Raw genomic sequence first — 7,652 nt, 5'->3', positions numbered from 1 at the left:
TATAAAAAGGCCATCCTTCTTTTCAAATTGAGTTTCGGGGAGTTAAATCTGATAAAGAACTTGGCAAACACTCTTTATAACAATCAGTTTGGCTCAGATATCTTGCTTAAAGGATTACGAAAGTCATGAATCAGTTCATTAAAATAACGCATCACATATGCATCTTATTTTGCATCATATGTCTGTTTATAATATGTCATTTGCATAATCCCAGTGAAACATAGGTCCCCCACCCAAGGTCCATTACACCAGAAATAGAGCAAGAATGGAACACGAAGAAAGGGCTCTTCTAGAATCCCGCTACCAGAGCGAGCTAGAATCAGTGAAAAATGAAGTGTCACGGATGACTAATTTGCTTGAACAGCTGTTAAAAGCAAAAAGTGAGGAGAGAACATCTGCTCAGCCAGCTACAAGTTTGCCTACAGCATCTCCAATTTTGGAGGCAGAGTTAGTAGCGGAACAACATTCTACGCCAACCATCCCTATCTAGTTAGCTCACATGCCACCTATCGGAGATTTAACACCGAATAGGCCTTCTGAAAATAGGTCTGGCAGTTTCATCAGTCAAGATAAGATATCTGCATTAGAAGAACGATTGAGGGTTGTAGAAGGAAATGATTGGTTCGACCCAATGCGAGCACCTGAGGTGTGTTTGGTACCAAACATCGTGGTACCAAAAGATTTCAGGGTCCCAAATTTCACCAAATATACAGGCTTGGAGTGCCCAAACACACCTTCGATCTTACTGCAATAAGATGGCGGAAGTAATCCATGACGATAAAATGCTTATCTATTTTTTTCAAGATAGTCTGTTAGGCTCTACTTTAAACTGGTATATGCAGTTAGAAACAAGTAAAATCAAGAAATGGAAAGATTTGGTAAAGGCGTTTCTCAAACAGTATAAATTCAACCTGGAAATAGCTTCAGGCCAAACAAGCCTAATGCCCATGGAAAAGAAAAGCCAGGAGTCAGTCAGGGTGTATACACAAAGGTGGAGGGATGAGGCGACACATGTCCAACCCCCTTTAATCGAGACCGAGATGGTGACTTTATTTGCTAATACCTTTAAAGCACCTTACTATGAGCATTTAATGGGCAGCTCCTTTCAGTATTTTTATGACGTTGTACGCATAGCAGAGAGGATAGAGCAAGGTATTAAAGTCGGACGCATACCGGAGCCTCTAGAGAAAAAAGGTTATTTAGGAAGAAGAAGAGAAGGAGATGTTAACAACTTAGAAGGAGGTTATAAAGGCAAGAGAGTAAATTACCCTAACCCACAAATACCTACCCCGCAATTCACCAACATGAACTTTACCAAGCCCTTATACCCAAATTCAACCAACCAAAGCAATCACCCACCAAACAACCAAAACAATTATCAAAGGCCATATACCAAATATACTTCTGAGCAATTACCTCCACTACCAATGCCTTTAAAAGATTTATACGCTAAATTGCTAAGCATTGGGCAAATAACTCCAATTCTTCTACCGCCAATTCAACCACCCTTTCCCATATGGTACAAGCCAGAACTAGCTTGTGAATACCATGCCGGTAATCCTGGGCACGCAATTGAAACTTGCTATGCTTTTAAAAGAAAGTCGTTAGAACTCATCAAAATGGGGTGGGTATCTTTCGAAGACGCGCCCAACATCAATTCAAATCCATTGCCTAAACATGCTCCTGGTAATTCGGGAGTGGGCATGATAGAGGTTGCCAATCAAAAACAAGTATTGAAGGTGTCTATGAAAGGGTTATACGACATGTTGTTACAATCAGGGTCACTAAACATGAACATTGCATGTTAGTTGGGAGGTGATACCTATTGTGAGTTCCACAGGATGGAGAGACATCATATTGAGGATTGTATCAAGTTTCGCCAGAAGATTGAAATGATGGCAATCATTGGAGAATTAAGACTTGAAACCACGGGGGGCGACCAAGAGGTGAGTATGATGGAAGGCCAAGATAAATTATCAAAGGTGTGTAGAGTTCAAACTACAGCTAATGGGTTACCAAAACTGATCCTGACTAAACCTTCATTTACACCAAAGGATCACAATGCAATGCCATATAGCTATGGTTATACCGTGAACACTCAAGCCCCAATCCCTTTATTTCATACTGAGATTAGTGGGCTAACACGGAGTGGCCGTTGTTTTACTCCCAAGGAAAAGAAAGCCAAAGGCAAGGAAGTGGTGGATCTTGATAAAGAAACAAAGGTAAATAAGCCAGTAACGGAAGAGGAGTCAAATGAATTTTTGAAGTTGATAAAGCATAGTGAGTATTGTATAGTAGATCAACTCAAAAAGACTCCAGCAAAGATATCTCTCATGTTCTTGATACTAAGCTCAGAGCCACATCGAAATGCCTTACAAAAGGTACTAAATGAGGCGTATGTACCCCAGGACATTGAACAGAAAACTATGGAGCACCTGGTAGGGAGGATCCACGCTTCTAATTACCTATATTTTACAGCTGATGAATTAGATGCTGAAGAAACAGGACATAACAAACCTTTGTATATCACCATAAAATGCAAGGACTGTCTTGTTGGAAAAGTACTCGTCGATAACGGCTCAGCTCTTAATGTATTGCCGAAACATATGCTGAAAGAAATGTCAATCGACGAATCTCATATGAAGCCTAGTACCATGATAACAAGAGCATATGATGGTTCGCCTAGACAAATCATTGAGACTTTGGAGGTAGAGCTGTATGTGGGACCATAAATGTTCTTAGTATCACTCCAAGTGATGGATATCCACCCATCCTATAGTATGTTGTTGGGAAGACCTTGGATCCATGCAGCTGGGGCGGTAACTTCATCATTACACCAGTGTTTGAAATATATCATGAACGAGATGTTAGTAACCGTTAAAGTAGAGGAAACGATCTCCATGATAAAGAATCTTGCTATACCTTTCTTTGAGGCAAAAGATTGTGCGGGTGAGAATCTCCATGCCTTTGAGATTGTAAACACTGAGTGGGTACCTGAAAGCACAATGTTAAGAAAGCCGAGGATTTCAGAAGCAGCAAGGATGACAGCTAAATGCTTTTTGGAACATGGAATCCCATTCCAATATGACCCTATCGCTAAAATACCAAAAAGGATTAAGCCAATCAAGATAAGATCTACTGATCAAAGATTTGGGTTAGGATATAAGCCTAAGAAGGAGGACCATCATTGGGCTGCCGATAGACGAAGAGAATGAAGAATGGCTAGAATTGAAGGAAGGGAGCTTGAAGAAGAAACACTAGAAATCCCTCCCCTAATGGTGTCTTTCCCAAAGGCAGCATATGTGATACAACCCGATAACAAAGCAGAAGACGTTGTTCAAAGGGTGGTAACTATGAGCATCAACACCATGAAAGAAGATAAGGTGGAAGAAAGTAACACGACAACAGTAGTGGAAAGGGAAGATGAAGTGCTACCACAACTGACTGTTCATATCCTAGAAGAACTCCTCACCAAGACTTTTGTGCAAAGGCTGGCTGAAGGTGAAAATTTTCAAAACTGGGTGACCCAAGAAACCCAGTAGTGTTTAAAATGAACCCTGAAAGCGGATCTTCCCCGACATCACATACATTTAACATCAAGAATGAATGGCCAAACTTTAACAAACATGTGACAATGATGGAAGAAGAAGAATGGGATGAAAGCAATATCAGAGAATTCACAAAGCTAGTAGAGCAACATGAAAAAACCTGGGAACCTGCTGCTGAAGACCTCAAAACTATAAATGTGGGTAGTGATCAAGCTAAAAAAGAATTGAAAATAAGGACATTGACCACGCCTAAGCAAAGGGCGGAGTTAATAGCTCTATTACATGAGTATACATATATTTTTGCTTGGTCTTACGAGGATATGCCTGGTTTGAACATAAATATCATGGTACACAAGATCCCATTAGAGGAAGGTTGTAAACCACTCAAACAGAAGTTGAGGAGAGCACATCCGGATACATGGATTAAAGTAAAAGAGGAACTCGAGAAACAATGGCGTGCTGGATTCCTAGAAGTTGTTAAATACCCACAATGGGTATCCAACATTGTTGTCGTACCTAAGAAGGAAGGGAAGATTAGAATTTGCATGGATTTCAGGATTTGAACAAAGCTAGCCCCAAAGATGATTTCCCACTGCCCTATATAGACATTTTAGTTGACAATGCTGCTCGTAGTTCCACATATTCCTTTATGGATGGTTTCTCAGGATACAATCAGATAAAGATGGCTTAAGAAGACAAGGAAAAAACGACTTTTGTTACCCCTTGGGGAACTTACTGCTATAAGGTTATGCCGTTCGGTTTAAAGAACGCAGGAGCCACTTATCAAAGAGCCATGGTAACTCTATTCCATGATATGATGCACAAGGAAATCGAGGTGTATGTAGATGATATGATTGCAAAGTCAAAAGAGGGAGAAGATCATGTCAAGGTGTTGCGAAAGTTATTCGAGAAATTGAGAAAGTATGAACTAAGGCTCAACCCTGTAAAATGTTCATTTGCGGTTAAGTCCGGCAAGCTATTAGGATTTTTAGTAAGTGGCAAAGGCATAGAGGTGGATCCTGACAAAGCAAAAGCCATCCAATCCATGTCAACCCCAAAGTCAGAGAAAGAAGTGAGAGGATTCTTGGGAAGGTTAAACTATATTGCTAGATTTATAGCTCAACTAACTACCACATGTGAACCTATCTTCCGATTGCTCTGGAAAAAGAATCCGGGAACTTGGAATGAACAGTGTGAGGAGGTATTCAATAAAATCAAGCATTATTTGCAAAGTCCGTCATTGCTTGTTCCTCCTGTGTCAGGAAGGCCTTTACTTTTGTATCTGACGGTAACGGAGATAGCTATGGGATGTGTACTGGGTCAGCATGATGAAACAGGGAGGAAAGAAAGGGCTATCTATTACCTGAGTAAGAAGTTCACTGAATGTGAGTCTAGATACACAGTAATAGAGAAACTGTGTTGTGCATTGGGATGAGCGGCAAAAAGATTATGACATTATATGTTGTATCACACCACTTGGTTGATTTCAAAAGTGGATCCATTGAGATACATATGTAACAAGCCCTATCTCTCCAGACAAATTGCAAGGTGGCAAGTTTTGTTGTCAGAGTATGACATAGTGTATATGACATGGAAAGCTGTGAAGGGGAGCGTGATTGCTGACCATTTAGCTGATAATGCTATTGAGGATTATGAACCGCTGGATTTTGATTTTCCAGATGAAAATTTATTGGCAATAGAGGAAGAAGAGGAAAAGACAGATTGGTGGACTATGTTTTTTGACGGAGTAGTGAATGTATATGGTAATGGGGCCAGCGCAGTGATAATCTTGCCTAATCAGAAGCTATATCCAGTTTCAGTTAAATTACATTTTCAATGCACCAACAATACAGCTGAATATGAAGCTTGTATACTCGATTTAGAAGCTGCATTAGAGATGAAGATTAGAAAAGTGGATGTATATGGTGACTCAATGTTGATTATTTGTCAAGTGTAAAGAGAATGGCAAACCAAGGAAGAAAATCTAAGGCCTTACTAGGAATACTTGTCCACACCAGTAGAGGACTTTGAAGAGATAAAGTTCACTCACCTGAGAAGAGAGGGGAACCATTTTGCGGATGCTTTAGCTACATTAGCTGCTATGGCTACAATTGATCTCGGGTATATGGTGCAACCAATACATATTAATATCAGAAATAACCCAGCTTATTGTTACTTAATTGAAGGAGAGATAGATGGGAAGCCTTGGTATTACGATATCAAGAACTTTGTGCAGAAGCAGAAATATCCAGAGGGAGCTTCGAAGGTGGATAAGAAGACCCTAAGACGATTGGCCATGGGCTTTTATCTAGATGGAGAGATTTTGTACAAAAGATCATTCGATGGAACATTACTAAGGTGTTTGAATGCAACAAATGCTAGAATGGCTTTGCAAGAGGTCCATGAAGGGATTTGCTCAACCCATGCTAGCGGACTTATGATGGCAAGAAAAATACAAAGGGCTGGTTATTTCTGGATGACATTAGAGAAAGACTGCATCGACTATGTCAGAACATGTCACAAGTGTCAGGTGCATAGTGATAAAGTCAATGCACCTCCAACCCCTTTGTTCAATATGGTATCTCCTTGGCCATTTGCAATGTGGGGAATTGATGTGATTGGGCCTATTAACCCAAAGGCTAGCAATGGGCATAGATTTATCCTTGTAGCCATTGATTATTTCACGAAATGGGTAGAAGCCTGTTCATACGCTTATGTGACTCAGAAAGTGGTAAAGAGGTTCATAGAGAAAGACTTGATTTGTCGTTATGGGCTGCCAGAAAAGATAGTGACTGATAATGCACAGAATTTCAACGGAAAAATGATAGTGGAGCTTTGTACTAAATGGAAGATCAAACATTCAAATTCCTCACCATATAGGCCAAAGATGAATGGGGCCGTGGAAGCAGCCAATAAGAACATCAAGAAAATCATTCAAAAAATGGTAGTCACCTATAAAGATTGGCACGAGATGTTGCCATTCGCTCTCCATGCATATCGCATTGCAATAAGAACCTCGACTGGAGCCACGCCATATTCGTTGGTATATGGAATGGAGGCAGTAATGCCGTTGGAAGTCGAAATCCCATCATTAAGGGTGTTGATGAATTCAGAGTTAGAAGAGGCCGAATGGACCAAAGTCAGATATGAACAGTTAAACTTGATCAGTGAAAAGAGGATAGCCGCCATCTGTCATCATCAACTTTACCAGAAAAGAATGGCTAAGGCATATGACAAGAAGGTTAGACCTCGTGTGTTTCAAGAAGGAGATCTAGTGCTCAAGAAACTTTTGTCTTTACCAGGAGAAGACCACAGCAAATGGGCTCCAAATTATGAAGGTCCTTATATAGTAAAGAAAGCTTTCTCAGGCGGAGCTCTAAAATTATCTACCATGGATGGAGAAGATCTAACCAGACCTGTGAATTCTGACTATGTAAAGAGATATTATGTCTAAATGTGTTCAAGTTTCTCCCCAAATAAATACAATAAAGTTTGGCCATGCATTCTTTGTGTAAAGAACCTTGTCATTGCCTTGATCTCATAAACACTTATGTCATTTATCTGGAAAGAACTGATTTTGTGCATGATTACAAGAAATGCATCATAAAGCACTCAAAGATGAAATTTAAGCATTTCCCGGAAAAAGAGGTGACCAAACCAAAATAAACCCCAAGACTAACCCTGAGATAAAACCTTGTCTCTACTAGCATTTTTGAATTTGCATAGATAAATGGTTAGTTAACCATCTCTGTGATCACATACATTTTCCTAGGATAAGAACAAGGTTTATCAATCCTAACAACATGTGTTTTGAAATGAGGAAAGGCCATCTTTATCATCCATTCACTTTTCTAATAAATTCATCCTTTGTAGTCCCCATTTGAGCTGAATCACATTTCTTTCTTATAACAGCCCTGACTAGGATCACACCCTACATTGGGGGCAAACGAGAGATATTGAGAAGACCCTAATAGAATCAATAGGAAAGGGAAGAACCAGATCAAGTCCAACGATGATTGAAAAAAAAAAGACTTAGACTAGGGGCAGAACATATTGATGCCAGTTTTGATCACTTTACCAGCTAGACAAAGCAATAAAGATGGA

The 7,652-nt window shown here is 39.9% G+C and overlaps 1 pseudogene; it reads left to right on the top strand.

Moving 5' to 3' along the window:
• The first annotated feature begins 265 nt into the window (after positions 1-265).
• On the top strand, positions 266-7,002 carry LOC105126044 (uncharacterized; annotated as a pseudogene).
• The last annotated feature ends 650 nt before the right edge of the window (positions 7,003-7,652 follow it).

This window comes from Populus euphratica, unplaced genomic scaffold (genome assembly GCF_000495115.2).
Source record: "Populus euphratica unplaced genomic scaffold, PopEup_1.0 scaffold44.1, whole genome shotgun sequence".
NCBI lineage: Eukaryota > Viridiplantae > Streptophyta > Magnoliopsida > Malpighiales > Salicaceae > Populus > Populus euphratica.
The sequence above is the reverse complement of the archived record's forward strand: the minus strand, read 5'-3'. Positions and strand labels throughout refer to the sequence as shown.